At 30.8% G+C, this 27,906-nt stretch overlaps 1 protein-coding gene across 14 annotated transcripts in view; it reads left to right on the forward strand.

The window, feature by feature from the left end:
- The first annotated feature begins 689 nt into the window (after positions 1-689).
- br (broad-complex core protein) overlaps positions 690-27,906 on the forward strand; it is a 105,051-nt gene continuing 77,834 nt past the window's right edge. For all 14 annotated transcript variants that reach the window (XR_015811387.1, XR_015811388.1, XM_088197637.1 and 11 more), the window contains exons 1-2: positions 690-830; positions 1,191-1,407. The gene's annotated coding sequence lies outside the window, so the exon portion shown is untranslated. The remainder of the gene's footprint in view (positions 831-1,190; positions 1,408-27,906) is intronic.

Raw genomic sequence — 27,906 nt, forward strand, 5'->3', positions numbered from 1 at the left:
GAGCGTATGTGTACAATTCATTGAATTCTAGTCTCGTAGTATGTACTCAATGCAGCACTTTTAAATAATACTGGGGGGCGGTGTCTACAATCCGTGTACGCTTGGTTACACTCAACTTCGGTCCTATCACTAGTAAATTACCCATTCTTGTATCCCATCGCCTTAATTTTAGGAGCATTGGGATACGATTCGCTGAGTTCTCGCAAAAATTTTTATATATTTTTTCAAACTTTTGAATTTAACTATCGAGAAATTGGGTTTCGTACTGAGTGCCGTACTAGAGTCACTATTATGATGCTTTTTAGAGCCAGGACATCTACATTGTTAGACTCACCTTTGATTGTTGCCATCTAACTCCATAATATGCTGATATATTTAATGTCAGCTACGAGGAGCTGGTCCGACTCGTTTCATCTCATTATAATACCATAATATCGTGATGCATTGGGATGACTAATTCAAATAAATAAAGAAATATTTTTACCACTTTATTTTTATTATTATTTTATTATACTGCAAAAGTATATATTGCATAGAATTTATATATTTCGTACTCATCGGGTCCGCGCGAGACGTCTCATCGGAAACGTATTCGCGTGTTAACCCTTTCGCCGTTGTGGCAGTGTTACGGCGACGGTGCGCCACGCGTAGCTAAGCGGTCGGTTTTCGGTGGTGGCAGGGCCCGCCCGCCGCCCCGCGCCTTTTTTCTTCTCAATTTCGTCCATTATTTTTTAGCGGCGGCAAGTGAGAGCGGCTAGCGCGCACATAGATGTCCGCCAGCCACCGGCCGCGGCCGCACTGCACACGGGAGCGCCGCGCCGCGAGCACAGGTTACACGCCACCCCACACCACGCCATCCCCCTGCACTAACTTTTGCCCTTATCTGCGCGCGACCACCCCCGTACACTTACATACTCTACTTCTAATCTAACAAATATTTTCTAAACCCTATTTTTCCATTTTCAACTTTTATTCAAATTCTAACCCCTTGAATTTTTCAAGAGTCTTAAACTCTCATCTATAATAACTTAAACATAATTTTTTAATATTTTAATTTTTAAATAGTTACTTAATACAAATATTTGTTATACAAGTTATAAATAATCATTTTACCCCTTTCAATTAGTCCAAAAATATTTATTTTTAAGTGTTCGTGTATTTGTATATATTTAATCTTATTACTTTTACAGATTCATCAAATCAGAATACAATGTGCAACGGTGACGTAGCGGCTTCCATCAAGACCACCACCACAAAGTGCAATACCACAAACAAATAAACATTTTCGTGCAGTTCAAGACTATCAGTGTTATTTTTTTATAATTTAATAATTTAAACAATCGTCGATAAAGACAAAAACTGATTAAGTGTGACGTGTCATTTTCATCATCATCATCGAAAAGTTCGGTGAGTATTTTATTTATTATTTTATAAGGGGATGTGGGGTTATTCCGAACGGCGAAAAGCTGCGCGTATGTTTATTTGATACATCCGGCCGGGATCCCCGAGCGTGTCGGGGCGCTACGTGTGAAAATAGTAAAGCGCTCGGGGCGACGCTCAGACACGTAGCGCTATCGTAGACACAGCCACTACGAGTAGTAGCGTACGCGCGTACCTATCGTAGGCGTGTAGCGCTCAACAGGTGGTTTCCCGTAGCCGGCCCGCGCCGCTACTATAAACCTACATATATTTTCCAGCGTAAAACGTGGCGCTAACTCGAAAGCTCTTTTACATTATTTATTATTGACGTTTAGCTTCTTTTCAATTGCACAGTAAATTTAGTGCTGTGGCCAATTTTTGTTTGACATTTGTACTGCGCATTATGACCAACGCATTATATAACCCTCTTCTTCAATTCCGAGAATCTTCGGCAGTTCCTCGAAATAATATGGTTTATTGATTGCGTATCCTGTTTTTTACATCATAAATCACGAGAGACGCTCCATTTCATTTATTTTTTATGCGTTTATTACAAAGTTGCATCACGAATCGGTGGCGCCAAAATGGCGCAAGGACGAGAGGTGAATGAAATAAATAAATAAGGATTAAGCGGCGCTGGAATATTTACACGATGGAAAGTGGCGGAAACTTTCGTCGGATCAAAATTGTTTTACGCAGCTATAAGCTTTGAGTTATTAGGCGTCAATTTTAGAAACAAAATGGCGTCGTTAATTTAGGGGGCGTGCTTAATAATTATTAGATACGCCTCTGATTTCCTCATAATTTTGATACGGCTTAAAATATTATCCATATATATATAAAGTTAATCTAAATCAGTATGTGGCGCATTTCAATATAGTTTATTAAATACTTTGACCATAATTTTGTCAAAGCGCATTTAAAAGAAGCCCATTATAATTAATTTTAATAAGCAATATTTAGATTGTATAATTTGACTGAATCTCTTGTTCTTTCAGTAATAATGAAATATAATTTTTTGAGGCTCTCTTTTAAGTAGCTTGACACAGAGTGGACTAAATAAATAATTCCAGTCTAATATATTTTCAATGATTATACATAGTATATGATGCATTTAAATGTAGTAAATATAAATTCTAACATTTATTTAGATATAGCACTTTTTATTATTATTGTAGTTAATATGCTTAAGAAAATTTTTAAGCCAAATGACTTTTTAATATTTTCCTACGTGTCATTTTTATCAGTACTTCTATGTATACTTTTTTCCAGATAAATATTTAAACAAAATGGTGGGATTTCACATTGACGCGTTATTAAGTTACTCGGCAGTTAAAAGTAGCCCAAAATAATAATTTCCGGTCTTTTTTAGATAATAAATATATATTTATATATGCTGCATTTGAATGTAGTATATTAAATATAGTAATTATTTATTTAGGAATAGTACTTTTTTATATTATTGTAGTTAATGTACTTAAAAATATATATTTAATACATAGTCAAAAATGTATTAGTCCTTCTAGGTATACTTTTTTTCCAGATAAATCTGCCGAAAATTGTGTATTTACAAATTTTTGAGACGCGTATTTAAGTAACTCGGCACTTAAGAGTAGCCCGTATAAGTATTTTTTTAATCAATAACTAATTTGTGATATTATATAACGCAATTAAACGTTATATGTTTATTAAATAGTATTATATTTTAAATCACCAATAATTAAGGTGTGACTCAATTTTATTATAATTGTAGTTTTTTGTTCTTGAAAAATTCCATATTTTTAGATACAATACAAATATTTTTATATTTCTTGGGTTCTTTTCAAATACAAAATTTTCAGAGTAATTCTTTTAAAACGCGTTTTTAAATACCCGTATAAATTATTTTTAGTTGTTAATAAATACTTTTTAATTACGTTAAATGCCGCATTTCAAAGCAGTATATTAAACCATCAAACTGTTTTCTTAGAAAAAAGACAGATTTTTTTTATTTTTTGTTGGCAAATATTGTATTAGAATTTTACGTACACATTTTTTTTAGATTATTCTGCAAAAAATGCAGTATTTTTAATGAGACGCACTTTCAAGTAACCAGACACTTAAAAGTAGCCCATAAAAATATTTTCCAGTTTTTAAAAGATACTAAATTTATAATGTTATGTTACGCGTTTAAATCTAGTATATTAAAAAAATATCTTTAATTTATATTATTATATATTAATTCTAAGATTTATTTATATGTAACTATATATTTTATTATTTTTGTAGTTCATTTTTTTAAGAAAAATATCAATACTGTTTTTTCTGTAGTTTTAAAAAAAAATCATCTACGTACCTCTATTTTTTTAATAGAACTAAATATGCAAAATTTATATTAGTGTTTTTACGTATACTTATTTTTCGGGATATTTTCAAATTCTATAATTTTTTTTTTAATTATTTTAAAATTACACATTTTTTAGTAATGCTTTTAGTGACAATAAAGCTATAAAAAAGTTAGAACACTTTTTATAAATTATTTTAATTTTAATTTCTTCAGATTACACAATTTGCAGAGTTTTTTTTTTTGAGACGTACATTAAAGTATCATGACATTTAAAAGTAGCCCGAATAAATAATTTTTAATATTTAATCAATACATTTGATTATATGTAGTGCATTTAAATGTATATTAAATAGAGTGAATCTTTAAATTACCAATACATCAATTAAAGGATTTTTTATATAAAGCTATATTTTATTATTTTACCTTCTTACGAAAAACATCGATACTTTAGGGGTTTTTTTCCAATAGAAAATCTCATTAAACTTTCTACATATACTTTTTTTCAGATTCTGCAAACAAAGTATTGGAATTACATATTTTACAGTATTTTTAAGAGCTCTTTAAAGTAAACCGATACTTATATATTTACCCGAATAAATATTTTTTAATATTTAATAAATACGTATGAATATATCTATGTAGTACATGTAGAGTAATTCTTTAAATTAATAATATATAAATTTATTTTTATTAATAAAATATCGACATTTTAAATTAAAATTTATCTGGATTTTTCCTTCTTCTTTGTCTTTTTACAAGCACATTCTTACATTTTTGTATTTTTTCGTAGATTCGAGCACAAAGTAGCCTTATTAGTGTTGCTCTCAGTAACAAGTTATTACTTCATTTAGGATTAAATGCTTGTTTAAAGATGTGAGCTTTTTATAGCATATGTATCAAAATAGCTAAATAAAATTATGTAACCCAATTTACAATGTTAAAATGTCATTGTTTCGAAATATGTCAGATTAATATTTTTTAAATTTTAATGATCAATGCTTAAATTGTAATTGCTTTTATATTTCCCAATTTTTTTAAAATTATTTATGAATAAGGGTTTTCCAGTGGGTCAATCGCCTACAATGGAAGTCAGTAACAGGCGCGCCAAGCCACTGTCCCTAATTTGCATACTGCATATACCGAGCACATATCGCTTTCTATTTTTAGGATTGTCAAATTCACTTTTGGTCGTTGCCGGTCGTTAGCAATAGTAGTTCAGCCACTTTTCAGCGATAAAACACCGATAGCGGTGCAAAAACGCCAAAGGTCCCTTTGTCGCGACCTTTGCGTGCCAGTCTTTTTTTATCGAAAAGTTTTTTAAAACGAATTTTTGAATTTAGAAATTGTGCAACGAACAATTAAGGTCAGGCGCCGCCATTGCGTTTTTTTTACTTTAAAATTTTTGTAAATTTATACAAATGTATGCATCCGGATGCAATTATGTGACGTCGAATGCAACTCGGTGACTTTCAAAAATACTCATTTTCACCTGCATCATTCATTGTTCGGGCTCGACAATGTGACTTAGTCACTCCTGCCAAAATTTCACGGACTATGAGCTATAATTGAACTATAAAACTACGATAATATTGTATATAAAATACATACTATTCTAGACTAAATTTTGTGTACTCAAAAACTGACCCACAAATATATGTTTTTTATGTGCTCTATTTAAAAATACTTGAAAAAGTGTCTCACTTTCGAGTATATATATATATATATATAATACATTTTTAACGTGAAATCCACTTTTTTTAAATTACACACGAGGTTATTGACCATCAAAAACCACCGACGATCAATGGCTCCATTAATACATTTTCGCCTGGCGAAAAGTGGCAGAAATAAAAAGAGTTTCGCCACAACAATAGGGGCCCCATGAATTCATAATGGCGTTGTTGTACATGTATGTGTGTGCACCCCGTCAAATGCACATTGACCAAATACAATTCGTTATGCAGATATACTAATAAGGAATGCAAGTTGCATTGCGCTGACTGCAACGACGCTGTACGCCTAATTCGCACTCCCAAAATTATCGACGTGTCACATTGTGTTTCGTGTCGAAGATAATTTCCATTTTTTAAAGTGTATAAGTATGGACATTTAAAGCTTTGGTTCGAAAAAATGTTAGTGACCCTTCGGAGAAGGACCTTGATCGGACTGAGTCATTTCGCGCACAGAGTTTTACTCTTTTTGGCAAAGTTTACATGCTGCTGATTTTTTTCTCAGATTTTTAATGATCCAAGACTTGGACGATCAATCATAGTTACCTAGTTTTTAAATGGAGACATTTAGAAGGTATATAAAATCTGAGTCGGCATAAAGTTGGAGAAAACATCAATTAGACTGGTGTTTACTAATAAACTTTTTACTTTTCCGTACAATTGAAAATACATATAACTACCTTAAAAGCCCAATAATTGCTTATTTATTTTATCATAACTTTCTTTAAAAGCTATATTACACTAAATATTAAAATTTTGGTATAACAAACTATAAAAATTGCTACAAAAAAATCTCACAGTAAAAATCAACGAGTAATAATTTTTATTAATAGCTATTCAATATATTTTTGTGTTTCGTATACAAATATTTATCACAGTATACAATACACATTTTATTATATTTTAACAATAAGCATAATAAGTGATTATTATATAATTATCACATATTATGTTTTCCTAAATTTCCTAATCTCAGGAACATATATCGTGATGAAGAATTAAAATAAAATCATTGCTCGTGCATAGTGAAATCTATTGATTATAACCAGAATTATTAGTTTATAATTAATAAAATAGTCACTGATTAGTCGATTTACTTACTCACTACTTAAAATCTTGATTAGGATTTAAATGATAATATGTATTATTAAATAGATACATTACACAAGAAAAGTATTGCGTCGAATTTAAAAATAACTCGATTCTTTGTATTCTAAATTATTCATCATATAATATAGTGAATTTAAAAGGGGTTGGATTACAAGTAAAATCAATACTGCTTACATCAAAAATAAGCTTTAAATAAACATAAAATTCAAGGATTTTTTATTGTTTATTTCTATGTTCCATTTTAATTATGAAGCTATTTTAATACATTTTTAAATGGGCTTGAAATATAAAAAAAAATAGTAAACAACTATAAATATCGTCGAATTACGAAGGATTCGTAATAAACTAAAATAAATATTACATAAGCAAAAGCTCGCAAAAATCTTTGAGGTCAATCGACAAGGGCGATACATTTATAACGCAATATTACCAATTCAAAGTGTTATAACGCAAAGTCTCTGACCTACATATATATTTTTATTTATATATTTTTTGTATATGCATGGTGCAATAACCGAATTTGTATTGAATTAATCTTAATTTTATAATTGATGCAATTAAATAGCATCACGCTATTTTTTCCGTCGATCTTTTACTGTGGTGTTACAATGCAACATAATTGATCATTGTTAACATTAAAAAAATGCAACGATTCATGCGATAATTTCACCAAAAAAATATTAATTAAAAAATTGCACGTTTGGTGCAGTTAAAAATGCATATAAATTTTGTGTCTCGTTCCCAGAAATGGAAATCTTATTTTTGCTCTTCTCTGCTTCGTGTGTGTCTGTGTGTTTTTGGCGAACATAAACAATGGGAAAACGACGGAGCGAGGTGTAAAACACAGGTGGCGCGTGACTCGAATGCGAAATTGAGCCGTTTTTGTGTCGCTTGTTGCATCTTCGGAGAGTGACGATCTGCAAGGAGGTCCTTGTGTCCTGATAAAAGATTTTAACATACACATTGTTGTATTGTTGAATATAAACGAGCTCCTCTCGCCGCCCCTCTTTCGTCGCTTCAACAGGTGCGCGTATATTTTGCGATGGCAACACCGGGAAAAGGGACGAGCGTCCGTTTTTTTCATTTTCACTTTGACGCGCGCTCTGAACGTCAAAGTTTAACGCTTGAATATCGACGTTTTTTATATTAACGGAGTTACTTTTTATAGCATCTACCTATAGAACAATTCATTATTATACAAAATGATACATTAAAATGCCGATTTTTTTTAAACGTACCTATTTATTCATTCATTCATATTACATAATTACTACTAAAACTATTTGACCCAATGAACAATATACAACCTTAAAGTGATTTAGTGGTCGTTCTGGATTAGTGGTCTAAGCACCCGACTTATCGGCCTAATACCGCGCACCATTACTTAATTCGTTTCCCCTCTCATATTATTTAGAAATTCCATAAAGTCGGATATTATCATATATGTATATATAAATATAACCCTAATATATCCTATTGTACTCGCAACGAAAGGTTGTATCTAGTTCAATGGCGCTGAAAAGAGGATAAAGAATAGGGATAGAAAAGAGAGCTTTGTTTAAATCAAGTGTAAACGTTTACGCTTTGAATGTTCTAAACATAGATTTTAGTACCCTCTGTAGTTATTAAATTCACATGTATCCCTATTTTAATAGCGTGGAAATCAAAGTAAACTGTTTAAATGATACTAACCATGTCATGGCATATATATGGTTGTTTACAAATATATGACTGTCACAATAATACACTTGCTCAATCTATGCATTGTCTAACTTAGACACTTACAATATACTGAGAAGAATCAGTAAACAGTTTAACTAGTCATTGCATACATTAATTATACATACGTAGTTATAGTATTTAAAAACAATCATGCAACCCTATGAATGAATTATATAGTGCCAGACATCAGATCTTTAGCGCTGTTTGTAATCGCGCCGATCTTGTTAATTATTATCTGATATAACTTCAAAATTGTATTTTTAATAAATTATTGTTAAGGCATTAGGTTTAGTTTTTTTTCTAAAATTATTTTATTTTTTTATCATTGAAATTATGGCATGTTGCCCGACATAAAACAAAGAGCAGCTCGTACGAAAGCTAAGTTTTATTTTTATTGATGTCAACAACTATTATCTTATCTAATTGCATCACAATGACATTTATTATATCGGTGTTGCCAGTCACTAAAATTATAGACGATCGATTTATTTACGCTTTAACTAGCATGTTCCATAGTGTATACACTGACTAGTTAATTTATGCATTGCCTTAAAGTAAACGTGGAATATAATAATGTAAGTTTTAACTAAAACTTCTAATCCATTTATTTATTTATTTAAAATAAATCAATCGTTGTAACCTGACAGATGTAAATCTGTACCAACTGAGTAGGTCAATCAGATATAGCGAATACCTACAAGTATTAACGTCTGGGAATCGGTGACATATATTTAAATATCTATAAATTAGTATGTGTGATATAAATTATAACTAATAAATGTCACTGCAGCAGTGGGCATTTTTTTTTTAATTTTTACATTAAATTGCGCTTAAATTTTAATTTTTTAGTGCCCCTTGAACCCGCAACCTTAGAGTTACTAATCTCGGACGTTATAAACTACGCTATTCCGTTCTTAAATTGCTAAAAATTAACATTTAAACTATAACATATATTAATAAAATTCACCGAAAAATTCACCTCTGCATATACTTAAAAATATAACAAATTATTAAAAATCTTTGGGACTTTTACTTGTCATTTTCCTAAAAAAAATAGCAGTTCACTAATAAATTAGTACTGTATCTTGACATTATTTTTACGAAAAATACAATTGATAGTGAAATAAACAAAAAAATGTTATTGTTCCTTAAAAGTTTATGCATCCCTAGTTTATTTAATAAATACTACGGCTTTTAGCAATTCGCATATATGATCTTCTGCATGCTTTGTTGTCTTAAAGTTTTATTTCGACACACAATTGTATTTATTCTGTACTGTTACACGTTACATCAGCATTTCCATCCTGGTATAAAATACTATAAATTATAAATATATGAAATGCATAATTATCTTTAAATTGCGCTTAAATTTTACTTTGTATAATATTGTAGATAATAAAACAGTAAAAAGTATACTACTATTCTTACCTATAAAACGTGTATATGAAATACAACAAATAAAAACTGGTTGCCTAGCATCTGTATAAGATATTACGCAAACACCCAAAAGATCAGAATCCAAACTCGCATCAATAAATATAGGGCAGATTTAACACAAGAAACGCTAATCGTACATCCCCGACAATACCGGCGGGGATATTGCGGGTACTTTTGTTGTGAAAGGGTCCCTCTCTCACACACACTTTCCCAAAGCTCCGTGAAAACGGGGCTTTTCACATAAGGCTAGCCGGGTGTGCGTCTTGCGACCCCAACCTGTTGCTATTCTTACCGAGGGGGTGGCGCTTTCGTCCTCCCAGTCTACCACCCACAACCCCCTGCGAAAGCCCTCCGTCTCGACGAGAGGTCAGTGATTGATGATGATACCGATTTTATAGGGCAGATTACGGCCACATATTGGGTCAATGTTCAGCTATGCCATCATTATTTGTCAGCAGTTTTCGCAGCGGTTTTGACGAGGGTCACCGCCCGGGGTCGTAGTTTTTGCGACAAATGTCGTCGCACACTCAAAACGGGTCGTACAATATTCATGCTTTTTATTGTGTTTCGCCTCTACGAAGATATACATACAAATTGTGTCTAAACATGTTTTTTATGGCGTTTCCTGAGAAGCGTCGTTTAATGGTGCTGTAATATTAATCTCCTAACCCATATATTACTCTTTCAGATTTTTCCAACTACATATCTTGAGGTATATGATTATAGAAATATATACACATAGCAATTGACCAACAAGTATTAAAGCAATACTAATAATAAAAACATATATAGAAAACTTTTAATCTAAGATTTATGATAATTAAACAATAGTTCAAATTCGCAACCGTAATTTTGTTCTAAGATATATATTTCTATTAGTGAAAATATAATTTAACTGAGAGGCGCTAATAATTAACTATAGTTTTTAAACTTTCATTAAGTAAGATTTTGGTTTAATATAATTTATTTTAAATATTGTAGTATTTTGTCTTACGATCTAACGATCAAAATATGCGTACAAGATCATCACATCCTATGCACTGAAATTGCAAATCATTGTTTGATATATTTTAACTGGCATACTATACTTTACTTAAAATACATATTAACATTGCGTTACTTTCACCAACCAAACATTGTTTTAAATAAGAATTAGTTCACACTATAAAATATTTTATTAAAAACTATGCTTAATAAATAAATTACTACAAATGAAACTTTCAAGTTATTGTACAACTTTTACATTTGCCTTAAATTATTTAATTAGCGAATAAATAAATGTATTTATAGTTGTACTTAAAATTTAAATACCCATAAAATTTGCATATGTATTAAAGATAAAATATAAGAGGCTTTTAATAATATTTCAAATACTCCAAAACGTGTGTTGATTTTCTTATAAAATACTTCACTCTTATTGAAACCTATTGCGTCTGTATCGTTCTTGGAATGTTTAATATTCATTCGTACATATGAATTGTATATCATCTTCAAAATATACAATTTATGTATCTATGTATATTTGATATTTCATTAAAACTAAGAGAGTATAAAGTTACCATTGTAAAAAATCGCTCACTTAAATTACGCACATAGGTATATTTATGTGTATTTTCAAAAGCTAAACAATAATTTCCTTCGCTTTGTTTTAACGAAGGGCTCGGTTCGAAATTGGCATGGAATTTAGAGGGGTTCGACAGCCCCAATCCTCGTGAAATGCATCCCTCCCTAGACGAAATCAAGCTCTTCGATATGTACATAATAAAATTAAAGAAGCCTTATGCATAATTTCATTTATGCAAAAATACGCTTTGTTTATCGTATATTTCTGCACGTCTCGAAATATATTTCGATCCGAGTACATTGTTTTCGCAAAAGAGCGTCGGCGTTTCTACGCAATTTTCATCAGGAAATATTTGGAGTGTGTATTTTTTTTCATTGTTACAATCCCCTTTTTTAATCACGGATCAAAGCTTGGAATTGCAAACGATGCATTCGGATGAATGATCACTAAATACGTGAGTTAAAAATATACATTCGAAGTTGTGCATCACTCCTCAAATAATTCAGATAGTCCTCAAATGTTTCCGGCACACTTTTTTAATTGGTGTGTAATAGGGCTCCCACACAAGCAAAACTCGTTTTAAGCTACTATTTAATTAAAAACGTTAGATTTTCCGAAGGTCTCATAAAATTGATCTCAAATTACTTGACTGATAAAATCGTCAAGAATGAAAACTTATTTCAAGAACGATATAATTCCTCTACTGGAGAACCCCAAGAATTTTCTGTTTTTATTGTTCGTTACTGGGTTTTTTTATTATTATATGCAGATAGAGTCTCCAATTACTCGAACCATCAACTACTCGAGTATCGAATATTAAAATTTTAAAATACTCGAGTACTCGAGTACTTTCGAGTATTTACCAAATGTACCAAAATAGCTATTATTCAAATTCGTGCACATATAAATAAATAAATAAAATACTTGGTATGTTTATTTTTACAATTATTTTAACTTCACGAACATACTTTTTAAAAACAATAATGCAAAAAGTGTCTCGAATTTAATATTACTGCTAGCCTTTGGTTTTATTATTCCCGTTATGGAAAAAACCCTTTCCGTTGCTGTTAATGTTGGTCTTATTGTCATTAACGCGTTGGATAAGGCTTCTAATTTATATCTGTTCGCTTTTTATAGATATAAAATTTTTTGAACTCTCTTTTTATGTTCTCTTCTTTCATTCCCTTCTCTGCTTTTCTCTTATTTCTTTCGACTATTGACAAAATAGTATTTTGTAATTCTTGTTGAATAGATTTTTTTTTTAACAATATACAATATTCTACTCCTTCTGATTGATGCAAAGAATTTAAATCTATATCCTTCGAAGATGTATTTGGGTGAATCCCTTTCACTCTAGAGCTAAACGGTTCGCAAAGAACTGACTTTACTTTAAATGCCTTTAAAACACACAATTGTTTTGATTTATATTTTAAGCTGAGGGATCAGTATAAACAATTGACAACACTTTACGCTACAACTGCATAGTCATAAAACCTAAAAAAAATTTTTGTTGATATTTCATATTGTTCATTGCCATAAATTAGATAAGTCGGGACTGTCGAACAGAAAACACAAAAGAAATTTCTCCGTCGTACCCACTAACATAGCCGACGACCGGAACTATGCCACTATGGAACTATGAAAAAATTATACCTGATAGTAACCGCTCTAACTCGGGACTTCGGGCATAAACGCCAAATAAAAGCAAGACGTTAACCTTTACCGGAACGAGTTAAAGTTATTTTTGTTTCTGAAATATTTCAAATTTTTTTAATTTCGAGTATTAATCGAGTAATTTTCAAAATACTCGATTATCAAGTACTTGAAAAATAGACAAAAATACTCGAGTATCGAGTAATCGATTACTGAATTGGAGACTCTATATGCAGGCGACTAGTTTTTTTATGCGATTTTTTCGGATCCGTTTCCTAGTGATTTTATTTTGGGAGCGCTAAGATACGTTTCATCGGCAACTCACAAAGTGCTTATGTAACTAAACACCTATATAAATTTCTCAGTTAATAACAACCCTTCGGTGCTCGAGCAGCACGGTGGGTTTAGGAGGTGTTCATAGTTCACAGTTACGTCCTCTGTTCTTTCTTGTAAATGCTAGCACTCGGACACCTGCCAATATTTTTCTGGCTAAGGCCGTCCGACTGTTACTGTGCATGTTGATATTTTATTGTGCATATTATATGGAATAATGCACACCTGATGATGTGATTTGTATCTCTTCTAATTTCATGTTTCTATTTTTTCATAATTTTTAATAAATATATAAAAAATAAAATCTCATAGAGTGACTTGACTATTGTCATGACAAAAATTGCGGATTGAAGTAGCTTAAAGCGAATAACATATTCAAGATTTTTAACGTGGCAATAAAAGCTGTTGCCACATTTATGTACTACACAATGTGTTCAATGCCTTTATAACTAATGCATTCCATTGCAAGTCCTCTTTTAAAACATACATGCAACAGTTATAGGAAAGATTTTTAAAATCATCCTCATTTTGCTAATCGAAATTCAGCAACCCTAGAACATCATAACATAAATATCCGTAAAAATAACGCGGAAGCATCACCGTCACGTCTTCAAAGGTCTACTTTCTATGCATTATATATTGCTTCGTTATCTCTCACCCATCATCCCCACTTCATTCCCGTTCAGCCGCCAGCCTCTTCATTGCTTACACACTTTGAATAATTTATGCATTCGTCGTATACATACGTACCACTAAAGAGACCAAAAAATGATGAAGCAAAAAAAGAAATACATACAGCGCATCAAATTCGGTGCTAATGCGCCCGTGACTGATTGCACAGAAATGCATCGTTTCGCGTGCATTTTTTTCCGCCAGCGCGTTCTTTATTTATTATTATATTTTAGACCAGCGGCTAAAAAAAGAACACGGCGCGTAATTCCGGCGGGCGTCGAATCGATGCACTCTCGCCCATTATGTGTTCGGGGAAGTTCGCGCAAAAATTATATTCGGGTTGTTGACTCGTTTTTTTTATTTGTGTTTTACGGCTCCATCAGCCATACGTCACACGCGTGTGTCTGTTTGTATTAAAAGTGGTCCGAATTTGGCCAACACGCGACCAATTCTCGACAACAAAGTTTCATTTGGAAAAACACGCGTCCACTTACGTAGATACATATTTTTTGCAAAGAACAAAAATCGTATACACTGGCTGACATACTGTCAACATATCGGCTGACAACTGCTGTATATTCAACACAATATTAAAATAGCTCCTTAACTATTGTAAGTAAATATTTTTAAGCATTTTGAAGGGTTGCGAAGTCTTTTTTTTATCTGATTCTCAAGTGCGTAAAAGTCATCCGTATTCATAAAAAGACTGACAAATTGTGCATTAAATACTATGGATCATAATATTTTTTCTTAAATAATATCATTTAATTTTACTATTTATTTATTTTTATTTTTTAATATGCATTAATTTTTATCTTACTTGCATTATATTTGTTGTGTATGGTATTTATACAATGTATTGTTTTTTGACCATCGTGACGTGCGTATATTAGGTCACAATGATCTTAATTTAATTTAGATAAATAAATTACAAAATAACATATTACCGACATTGTTCAACAGAAATTGAAAATCATAATCTTGAGTAGATCATTAAGGCATAGTGTTTCGGTATTTCGTTAATGTATACATTGGTTCCCTAATCAGTTATTATATAGCGTCACGTTTCGTCACTGCGTTTCAATTATCTCTATATATACACACATAAATCTTGAGATATTTCTTATCAGAATCAATACAGACAATCACAATTCCATGGTTCATTAACGTTCACCACACAAACAGTGCATAGTTGTTCATAAGATTAGTTGAAATCAGATATAGACGTAATTAAAAATGATTTTATTGAGTTTGCACGGAGATAACGAATATCGAATGAGTGAGGTATTCGTATGCGAGTTACATAAATTTGTTTATCATTTCGGTATCAGACTGATTGGAGCTGATGGATAACATAAACATTCAATAGCACATCCACCTAAAACATTAAATGCTTAATAAAACAGCAATCAATGCTCGCATGAGTCCATAAAGAACGATCAAGGTCGACGCTAATGAGACTGCAGTATATTTGCGTCCTGACAAATCTGTTACTTCTGCACTCGCGCTCGTAACTCTTTGGAGCTAATAACTGTGTTTTGTTTTTATTTTTCTTATATTTCAATCCTCATTAATTAACATCGTCTTTGTTGGTGAATTATTTCACAATACCGGTCGCCAAAAAATGACTCGGTTCAATTAGTAGCGTTCCGTTCAGTGCAGTCATCTCTCGTTATGTTATTGCACCGATCGGCTGGGGTCATCACTCGCCGAAATTTGTTTTATGCTATGCATTATGGGTGGTGCCAAAAATAGGTTATACGATCATGATAGTATTTTTACCTCTTGCCATTTCCATATGTTATGATCTTAAGAAAAATGCTCTCAATATACGACCTTATGAGCTTATGCGTCATTAATATATTCTATTTTGTGTCACAAGACATTGTCTGTTTATTTATAAACATATAAATATTAAGATATTTAACAGATAATAGATAAATATAAGCAGCATTTTTTTTGTATATTTTCCTTATTTTAATCGTTTGGTTTATATAGCCATATTTAAAAATGACGTACTATAGACATTGACATGTTTACAAATATATATTAGAAAAGACTTATTTATAAAAATATATTTAAAACAATACGTTATCAGTACATATATTTCGCGTGGAATTGTCTCGATTACTGCACTTCTTAGTTACATTATGACCTTGAATAATATATTTTAGAAATATATTGGTGTTACATAACTTTTATTGAAAGTTGTTACTGTTTTACTGTGGAATACTTTTTTCTCCCTTTTCCTTAAGAAAAATAATTACAAGATTTATTTTATATTTAATATGCATATTTTTTTCTGTAAATATATAAATATTTAGTGTTGACAAAATTTTAATAAATAAAACAACGTTTAAAAAAGAGGAATGAAAAAATATTTTTAGAATCTAGTTTATTTATTCATTTTTGCGAATAAAATGTGTATATTAATGACTTTTAATGTAAATTTGCTAATTCTGTGATTGCCAATCTTATAAAAAATACAACAAACATTTCGGTTCACTTAAATAAATTAAAGTGATAGTATAATCTTCTGGATGTATACGTTTAAAATCTCTTTATCAGAGGCAATAAGTTCATCCACTTAGATTTTCTGACAGTTGAGATAGTGTAGTCTATTTTTAAATATTTTTAATATCTAGAATATTCTTGGAGATGTAAATTTTTGTATCATATGTAATACATAAAACTCAAGATAATATTCATTTTATTGTATGTTTAATTTTTATTGATTTATTTAGCTAATATACCTAATTGTTTATACATAGATAAAATATACAGAATTAATAAAAATACTTTATTAATTTAATTTATTTCTTATTACACGAAGGTGTTTCTTTATTTAGTTGAGGAAACGCGATTCATTTTTATTTTTGCAGATTATCCTTGAATTTTTAATCTAAAAATTCACATCTCCATACAATATGAATTTAATGGTAATTTTAGTGTTTGTAATATCTCACAGATTAACGACTACAGAAGATTTATTTACCGTTTAAAATATTACATCTTAAGAAATTCTCCCATCGCGTCGCCAAACCTACTGTTGCCAACTTAAATCAACCCCAACAATATTTTGAAAATTCATTCAGTATAAAATTTCTGTATAATTTATTTATAATATACATAAATCAAAATTTAATACGTCAATCGTTTTTTATAGATTACCCTAATTATTTATAATGCTCAATTATAGTATTCAAACTGTATTAATTTCTTTGAACCTATTTTATACTTTCCATCGTTTCTTCAAATCACCACGTTCGAATAGTGATGTACATCGTTCGAGTCTCATATAAACTAAAGTACTACATTTAAATTTTCATCCTGTCTACGATATCATATATTATCGTATGTATTATATAACTATAATTCTGGTTTTCCCAGATTTTCTTTATCTCACAAATGAATTGTTTAAATAAAATGAAGCCAAGATTTTAAATTATATTAGTTTTTTATTGATAAAATATATACTACTAATAAAGCGACCTTGATTTCAATCTATTGTAAAACTACTTACTTAGTTGCCACGTTGTAACGCATTGGTCTCACGCAATTATGTTTCATTGCAAGATTTACAATACATAAATAGATTTTTTAGATGCTCCGCACGTAATATTGCAAAATAAAACTGACATAATAGCGCAGTCCGTAACGTCTCAGATTAGTAATTGTGAAGTTGCTGGTTCGAGACTTGAATTTTTATTTATAAAAAATCCGCTATTAAAAAAAACGGCTCAAGCTGTGGTTTAATCTATTAATTATAAATTATATTATACATATTAATTTATAATTATTAATATAGATGTCACCGATTCTCAGACTTTCAGTCTGATGGTTAATACTTACTTGTATTGACTTACTCAATTGGTACAGATTTACCCCATCTTGTTTAATATCTTATGAATCTCTGAGAAGCAAGAGACCTTTACATGTTGGTTAATGTTTGCACTGACAAATTCAGTCACAATTCACACAAAATAATTTAGGAACACTGTAATTAATCATTGTATGTTCTCACTGTTGTGTGTTAATCAAAGTATCAAAATGAATATATTTAATAGGTATTTTATTAATTTATATTAGGTATATCTTGTTGCTAGTTTATATAATCCTCCTTTTAGATATATTATTTTCAGAGAGTTACTCATGGGGTGATCACTGCTCAGATCAACGCTATTTTTTATTGGCTCTACGATTAGTTATTTGCTATTATGTTGGTTTTCAAACATGCTCATCTGCCAAATCTTGTCCGTTGACGATGTACCTAGCTTATGTCGAAGAGTTCACACACTCACTAGTTAAAGCATGCATTATCAAGGGAAAGTATACAAGAATTGTAACATTAAAAGCATTAACTAAAACTCATTGTTAGTGCATACTTTACCTAGTCATTGTATACTTTATCTAAATTTAACACTTTAACTTATTATAATTTAAGAGAAAGAAGTAGAGTTGAAAATTTTTATTAACATCAAAAAGTAAGCAAAGGGCTATGTTACAACATATTTTAATGTAATACAGTGAAGTTCGATTTTCGCCGATGGACCGCGCGTACTAATGGCCTCGACGCGTCGATGCCGACGATGACGATTCTCCCTGACAGGAAAATCGCATGACGCCTGGCGTCACCGGCGTCGTTTCGGGTTTTTGAACTTGGTCCGCCGACGATAGTTTCGGGGGCCCCAACTCACCGCACCGCCAGCGTGCACATTGCACTTTTCGAATTCGAATGTCCTTGAGTAGAGAGGGACAACGTCCTCTTTATTGTGCTCCCTCAGCGATGGCGAGGACCCACTAAATAAACGAGACTGTGTGCGTACCTACACACATGTGCATTCGAATTATGTATAATATAAAGGCGCACCCACACTCGACTAATGCATTTTTTCGCATCGGTGCATCTATGCGTGTGTTTGCAAATCCGAGAATGTGTGCGTGAGTCGCATAGACAAGCGACTATTCGACCGAAAAAAGACGAAACCTTCAAAATTGTATTTTCGCACGGAGCGTCGGTTGGTGATGTGGCGGCCATTGTTGTTTTTTTACTAATGCACTTCTGCGTGCGGTCATCATTAAAAATGCATCATAGAATTCGAAGCTTTAAATATTGTCTACTTTATATCTCACAATTTATTTAAAATACAGCTATGAATCTAGCTTCCAGTCGATTCTGAGAAGAAAATATGTGCATATATCAATATCCTGAAGTGTAAATATGCTAACTTCTCACAGTAAAATTAAAATCTTGATACTTGAATATGTATCTTCCTATTAAAATGTGATTTTTTTATATAAAAAAAAATATATTGAAATAAAAAAAATATTCTAAATTAAAGCGTGAAAAACGGCAGATTGCAAAATATTATGGGGACTTTCCACTGAGTTACGCCATAAAACTTGCCTGTCGGCAAACTTTAATCTCGTTTTTGTAATTTACCAAAGAAGTTTTTTAGCATTATCTTGTTCGAACTATAAAAAATGTAAAAAAACATTATTAACAATATATATATTTAATTTAAAGATATTTTTACTTTTTATATACCAATTTACTATTTATATACATGCATAAGAAAGGATAGATCTGTGCCAGATGTTTGAAAATATGCATGTTTTCTTGGAAGGTTTTATTAGAGGTAAAAATTACTTAAATATTACAAAATGTTTACAATTTACCTTACTATTCTAGTTAGCCTTATCTTAGCATTTATAATCTAATGACTACATTAAAAATCAGATGAACAGAAACAACTACGCGTGGTAATGGGCAGATTGCAAAAATGTATGATGGCTTTAACAGAGCTACGCCATAAAACTTGCCTGTCAGCAAACTTCAATCTCAATTTTTCAATAATCCTTAGCTTTAGTTTTTTATCACATATTGTTCGAATTATGAAAAATGTCAAAAATCATAATTACCAATATATATATATTTTATTTCAATGTATTTTCACTATTTATAAAGCAATTATTATCATTTTGCATTCAAATGAATTAAACTAGTTTTTCTCCTAAAAAATATATAGAAATTTGGTAATATTTTAAGAATTTTCATAGAGCCTTTTTTTATTAAGAATTTAATTTGAACGAAAATTTTTTATTGCTACATTTTTTTATACCACTGCATAAAAAAGGCGAGTCCGTGTCAGATGCTTAAAATTATGCATGATTAGATAAAAATATAAATGTAAATATAAATGTCAATGGCAAAAAAATATAAATGTCAACAAATTATTTACATTTTTTACAACTTTTTTATCTGCCTTATGGTTGCCCTGATAATCTATATTAATAATCAGATAAGAAGAAGCCACTCGGCAGATTTCTAAAAATGTATGGAGTCTTTCCACAGATTAACGCCATAAAATTTGAGTGTGTGTCCGTGCCAGATGTATGATAATATGCATGCTTTCTTAAAAGCATTTATCAGAAAATGGCAAAATATTGTTTACGATATTCTCAACCACTCCAATCGGCGTAATTTTTGATTTGTAATCCAAGACCAACATCAATAATCAAATAAGAAAAAATAGTTTGGCGTGGGAATTACCAGATCTTTAAAAATTGTGGGAGCTTTTCACAGAGTTACACCTGTCGGGAACCTTAAATCTTTTTTTTCAATAATCCAAATAGGTTGTTTATCATATTGTTCGAAATATAAATCTAATGTAGCAACAAGTGTTATTGATAATTTTCTCGACGATTCTGGTATAAATGTTGAAGCCCTAAATTCATAACTCGACGATCAATTTCTATCGTATCTGGGAAATTATTACTGATCAATCATTACAGATTAGATTTTTACGTTGCATTTAATTACCATTCATAACTTATTTAAGATATACTTTATATTAAATAATTAATTTACAGCCACATGAATAGTTCTTCAATCAAAAAAATAAGGTAGATTTGAAGAATTTCTTGCTCCTTCAATATATGAAATCTAATCATTCTTAAGCGGGCTAATTTTATATGCACTTAGACATCCATACTGCTTAAATGTGTCTTCAGACAAAGAATTTAAAAGTCGTCCTAAGAAAGAGAAAGTGCATGAATGTGGAAGTTCAGGAAGTGCCATTAATCACTAGCGATTGTTGCATCACTAAAGAAAGTACGAAAGTAAGGAAAACCTTGACATGCGGTTAAAGGGCGTACGATTCGATCGAGCCGAAAAGGTCGTTGCCACTTTGTCCTTTAAAGGACACCCCGTCATCCTGGGACACCGGGAATGGCACACCTTTCACCGTCTCCGGTTGCCCGCTCGGTAGGAAACCGGATCGGAACTTCGTTGCAAAAAAAAAACAGACAACTGACAGACAGAATAGAAGACGTCTATGTATAGATACTGGAATCCTATAAACATCTTCTTTGTTACAATTTTGGTATGATTGCTAAGCAGAGCCAAACACGATTTGTAATTGCGTCTGGAGCCGTCTAGTCTGAGCCAAATCTGCACACATCCTAAATCGCTTGAGCGTAAATCCAACCATTCGAGCATAGACGAATTTGTATGCGACACGCCCTAAAACATAGATATATTTACTACATATATCCAGGTCCGTTTTAAAACCATAAGCCCTGGACAGTAGGCACCAGTTATATTTTTTTAAATAAACAATTTATGTGATTTGAACCCAGGTCTTTCAGATCAATAGTCAGAGACGTATACCACTCGTTTATCCTGCTGGTTAAATTTAACACTAAAGAATTGTTTTAAGGTACAGGTTTAACAGAAACTATTAGTAGAAGTTTATTACAACAATCCATTTAGCTATTTGAACTTTAGATTTTGAGAAGAGAGATATTTTTAGCCAATAGCCTGTTGAGGTAGCAAATTGTTCCTCTTTGTATTAGATTTAAAGCATTTATGTATATGTAAAAATATTTAAAATATATCTACTTAAGGTTCAATATGTTAGTTAGTACATTTACAAACAAAATAACACAAAGTTCTATCATTGAAGAAATATTTTGTGTCACTTTACCTGTTGCCTCAAAAATTTCGTTTGAGCTCTCTTCTTATTGTCTAATTTATTTGCCATTTTGACACCAACTGCTTTTGACACCGTAGAGTAATCAAATATGACTTGAAATTGTTCAATCGATATCTTTGTCGGTCTCATTAGATCAGAGATTCATAGCCTGAGGTCTGCGATCAACTTATTTATACCTAAAATAACCTCAAACTAAAATCATATTAGAAATACTACAATTTCACGAAATTTGTTTATATATTTATATATTTGTGATTTACCTCTTTGTTTTAATATATTATGATGTTTTCTTCCTTACTATGTATTATTTTTTTCGTGTTTAAAAAATTGATCTGACATATGCTTTGTAATGAAAATTAACATAGACTTACTTAGCAATTTTACCTACTCATTTTTTGTAACTTTTTCACTCATCTGAAAGCGTAGAATTTACGCCTCTTTAAGTTTATATAGAAATATTATATTCACCTAATTTAACTCGTTAAAAATAAAGGAGAAATATTTTTAAATTTTCTAGAGCAAAAAATATTTCTCTAGAAAATCTTAAATAGTACAAAATTTAATACTTAAAAGAGAAGCTCTACAATAGAGATGCAATTGACTACCGAAATTTAGTAATTAAATCATTAATATTTTTATTGTTATATCTATTGTAGGTCCTATAATATTCGTAGAACTTAAACACTGAATTGCACCGCCTGATGACGTAATGCGAGCGTTTGACCCCAAATTGATTAACATCCATTCTTCGTCCTTTTCAACTTCAACCGCTAATCTGACCGGCGAAATAGGTCGCGCAATTAGGCTCCGTCTGCAACTGCAAGTTTTATGGTTATCGTCGAGCCGGTTCTGCATCCGGCCAGAACCGAACCGATTTTTGCACAGAACTTGTACACTGGCTTCTTTATCGTTTACTGGAATTCGTGCATTGTCGCTCATGCTAGTTGCCAAAATAAGAACAAAACCTTGACGCTAAATTGACTTGACGAAAGGATATATAAAATATATACATACACACTCCATTGTAATCTTTATCGCTTACTGGGATGGTCGCTCATGCTAGACGCCAAAAAACAAGAAAACCTCAACTTCTAATTATTTCGAGGTAAGGGTTTTAGGAGAAACGATTCGTAATACACGCTTCATGGATATTGTAACGCTCCATTAAATTATTTGAATATGGAACTGTGACTTTCAGAAAAGTATTTTTAATACCAGTCTAAATAGTTAGTATGTATATAGAAATTCCTGAAATTCGATTAATAAATATTATTAGTATTTTCAGTGAAAGCAATGTTAGTATTAAACATTCACAAAAAAATAACACAAGGTTAACTTTTATGTTGCATTTTAATCGTGACCTCATTCTTCGCATACGAAATTTGCTTAATGCACTGCAGCTCATGTGTAGGTTTATAAGCATCCTTTTTCATTGCAAAAAAGAACATTCTTTCTCGGCTCTCTAATACTTATAGTCTACCGCAGAAATGTGTTCTGTGAAATTTTCTACAACACTAACCAGACGAAGCACCCACTCACAAAATCGTCTGGTACTTTCGCAGCCTTCGCTTGATGAGTTCTTGGAAGCCCAAATTGACACTTCAAATTTATTTAACGTGTCAATGATGCAGTTGTAAAAGCGGTAAACAGTAAAACGACAACTCACGAGTAAATTCAGGTCAGAGCCTTGGAGCAAATCGCTTTATGTGTCACTTTTTTCTTAATATAAAAATGATAATTCATAACTGATCGAAAGATATAATGAAGTAATATTAGTAACAATGAAATAAAATCGATTTTGCACACAAATAGTATTAGCAACGTGCGAATAATAAATGAACAGTACAAAAATATTAATGAATGGTGCTCAAACAATCAAACGTATACTAAATTAGAATGCGTAAAAATAAAATATTGAAATTAAAATGCGCAGAGTGATATTAGAAGCCGTAGAGTGAAATTCGCCCCAGCGGCGATTATCAAACTTTCATAATACTTATTTTTATTTGTTATTTTTTATTTGCGGAATGCTTTGCGCTAAAAAAAGACTAGCCACCCCATGGTGTTTTTTTGCAATATTATAAGTAAGCCTTACATCATTGCGCGGTAACAGCAAAGTTACATAAAATGACTCCTTTTCACAATTTTCTGGGGCTTTTAGAACGCGTATAAATAAAACTCGCCCCCGGTGTCGGTTTATATAAATGTTTTCAATCACAAATAGAAACCCGTTGTTACCTCATCGACGTACCGGGTAATATTTTTTTATATAATGTAAACAGAGCGATATATTACACAAAATGTCAAAGAGAGAAATGTATAATCTCGATTGAATTCGCTGTTAAAACTAAATATTATTTTTTTTAATTTTTGGCAGCAAATCTCAGTTTTAAGCAATTTTCATATTTACTAAAAATTTAAGTTTTTTTAATAAGCGTATTTTGTATAGCTTCAAGGTTTAAAATATTCTATATATTACACACAAATACTCAGATTTTTCTCCTTACATAAATTCCTTTTTTTGTCATAAATAAGAAGCCACTTAAAGTACTTAAGAGCGACAATTCTACAATGAATTATATTTTCACCATCACGTAATTTCACGTAATTAAACTTAAAAAGGGTCATGTTTTGTTTAAAAATTGTGACTTTCATAACATTTTTTATTACGTTTACAAAACATTTTTATATAACTTTATAAATAGACATTGCCATTGAATCGCTATTGCAATTATGACAAGGTTTAATTTTAAACAAAAAACTTTTTTAGATTTGTATACGTATTTTTCACACATTATGTTAATCTTGCATATGCTCTATAACATGGTTTCCCAAACTATGTTCCGCGGAACACTGGTGTTCTGCGAATCCAAAATATGTGTTCCATGGAGCCTAAATAGATATTTCACAAAAATTTGGAGTAAATTAAAAGAATGAACATATTCTACTTCATAATGAAGGCGAAGATTTTAGTACCTAGAAGTTGGGTACAGCAAAATAAGCTAAGTGTTCCGCCAAAATTTTCGGATTTGCGAAGTGTTCCGTCGCTCAAAAAGTTTGGGAAACCCTGCTCTATAATATGTTAATACTCTTTATTTTTCCCAGATACAAAAAATATTAAAGAAGTCAAGATTTGCATTGAAAATTATACCGTTCAATTGGTTAAAAAACTTTTACCACTGATCAATCAATCTTTCAAATTCTCCGAAAAACATCTCGGATTCGCGGAACAATCTATGCGTTGAGTGAGAATCGCGTGATGTCGGCCAATTTCGACATAACGATCCGAAATTTCAATCGGAAACTGAAAAAAAATAAAGGCCATAATTACGCACAGCAGGTTTTCATCGTCCTCGCCAGATGCAGGAAGTGTTTTGTGTATTTTTTATGCTTTCGCTTTATTTATTTTTGCAAAGCTCGCCTCGAATCTCATGATTCGCGCAAAAGACCTCCCTTTTCGTCTACCCGAAATTTTGCGGTCAAGGAAACGTCAGCGACTATGCCAAAATAATACACCGGATTCTTCTTTTTACATTAAAAATAAACACATGGTACAGACTTTATTCTTTAGAATCATGTAAAGTACGTTTTTAATAAGAATTTTTAGATTGTGACGTAAAGTGTAAACGTGCGAAACGCGCCGACCGGAATGACCCGAGTCCTGGTATTTATTTTCCTATTAGAGCTCAATGGCCCCCGTCTAAAATGATGTTTCAGGGCCGATGACAAACAATGAGTCTTTGCCCTGCCCAAAACGGCCTCTAACCGCTGAAAATAAATTTAGCTAGTGACTATGCAGGCGATCGTCGAACTTTAAAGAACTGGTATATATTCAAAAGTAATTCAGTAAAATATAAAGATATGCTTACTTACTTAATTTATTATAAAAGTCAATGTAAAAAAATCATTTATTATACATTATATATTTATCTATATAAAATTTACAAGAAAGTAGAGCTTTTTTCTCTCCCCCTCAATTTCTTCCATAAAATACAGATTTAAAGATTGATTAGGTTATTGATAATATGTTATTTTTATTAAAATACATATCTATATCGGTGTGAGATTTTAATAGAATACGTGTAAAAATCGTGAGATCAATAATGACTATGTAATCTGTATATTTTCTATTTGCTTTTCTTCTGTATTTTTTAATTACTTTATATACATACATGTACATTTTATTTTCTTGAGACGTTTTTTAAGAATATTATGTATTTTTTATATATAAAATTTGAAGCATAAGTATTAGAATTATGGGAGCATAATGACACTATTAAGCAATTTTCAGTCAATAGAAAAATTTACAAAAAAGACAAATACTGTCTGTGTACTTCTTCCATATTTTAGATAACAATAAAATATACATATGTATGTACATTTTATTTTTTCATTGATCTATAAACAAAACAATAAAATTACCCATTTTCCGATTTTTTTATAGTGACAATTTTCTTTAAATGCATTTTAGAAATACTTGTTATTTTTTTATATATAAAAATTTGAAAACATATGTATTAGAATTATAGAAGCACAGTGACACTATTAAGTTATTTTTAGCCAAAAGTAAAGCTTATAAGATAGACGAATACTATTTGGATGCTTTAAGACTAATCTAGATCTCTTTTTTCATTAGTTCACATACATATGTATGCAAACTTAATTATGTCATTGATTTGCAAATTATAGGATTTGCTTTCAATCATAAATTTTCTTGAAACGCATATACAATAATATATGGTATTTTTTATATATAAGTATTTCAACGCATAGATATTTTAATTAGGGAACAAAGCTTCAACATGAATAACAAATGCTCTTTGGTTGCCTTTGGATTTTTTCATAGTTCTTTTTGCTTACAATTTTTTTATTAGTTAATATACATATGAAAATACATTATTTTCCCATTGATCTGCAAACAAAATAGTAGAACTGTGTAATAGAAATGTTCTTGAGACGTTTTTTTTAGATATAAGAATTTTATAGTATATGTATCAGAAGTATGGAAGCAAAGTGACACTAGTAAAATATTTACAGCCAAAAATAAAATTTACAAAAAGCATATGTAGTGCTTTGGGATTTTTACACTAATTTCGATTTTTTCTCCTCTCTTTTTAATGACAATTTTTTCATTAACATAACAAAGTTTTCACTTGAAGGACGAAATAGCGCAATCTATAACTTTTCAGACTACTAGTTACTCTGAATTCTGTTTGGATACTTTTAGACTAACCTGATTTTTTCCCCTTTTTTTGACAACAAATTTAAAAAAAATCATATACAATACATATGTATGTACAGTTTATTTTCACACAGGTATGCAAGTATATAAAGTAGCCCATTTTAGAAGTTGCCTTTTGTAAAAAATATTATAAACTGCATTTTTAAGATATAGTAATTTTAAAGCAAATGTATTAAATAATAAGTCATTTTAAACAAAAAGTGAAGAATACATAAAGGACAAATATTAGTTGGAATTATTTATTATACATATGTATAAACACTTGTATTTATCTTAGAATGGATAAATTGCTCATTTAAAATATCATTTAAGTAGAATTTTTTTTTAGACACCTCTTTAGGAATACTTATTTTAAAGATGTTAGAATTATATAGGATATGTATCAGAACCACAGGAGCAATGTGGCAATGTTAACTAACTAGATATAAATATACAATACATAAATTATACATTGAATTTAAAAAGTATCAAAAAAAACTATGAGTTAAGCTTTTTTATTGCTATGTAAATTAGCCAATTACATTTTTGGATAAGAATTACTGATTTCTCCACATTGTTCATACAATTAAAATACATATCACTAAAATAACTTCTTGCTATAAAATATTTCAATGACTTATTAAGACTTAATTTTATATAAGTAACTAGTACTTACATATATATCGAAAAAGTATTTGCATACTAGTGTGAAAGCATGCCAA

Source organism: Plectrocnemia conspersa, unplaced genomic scaffold (assembly GCF_051122295.1).
Source record: "Plectrocnemia conspersa isolate PC_06_02 unplaced genomic scaffold, ASM5112229v1 ptg000011l, whole genome shotgun sequence".
In the NCBI taxonomy this organism is placed as follows: domain Eukaryota; kingdom Metazoa; phylum Arthropoda; class Insecta; order Trichoptera; family Polycentropodidae; genus Plectrocnemia; species Plectrocnemia conspersa.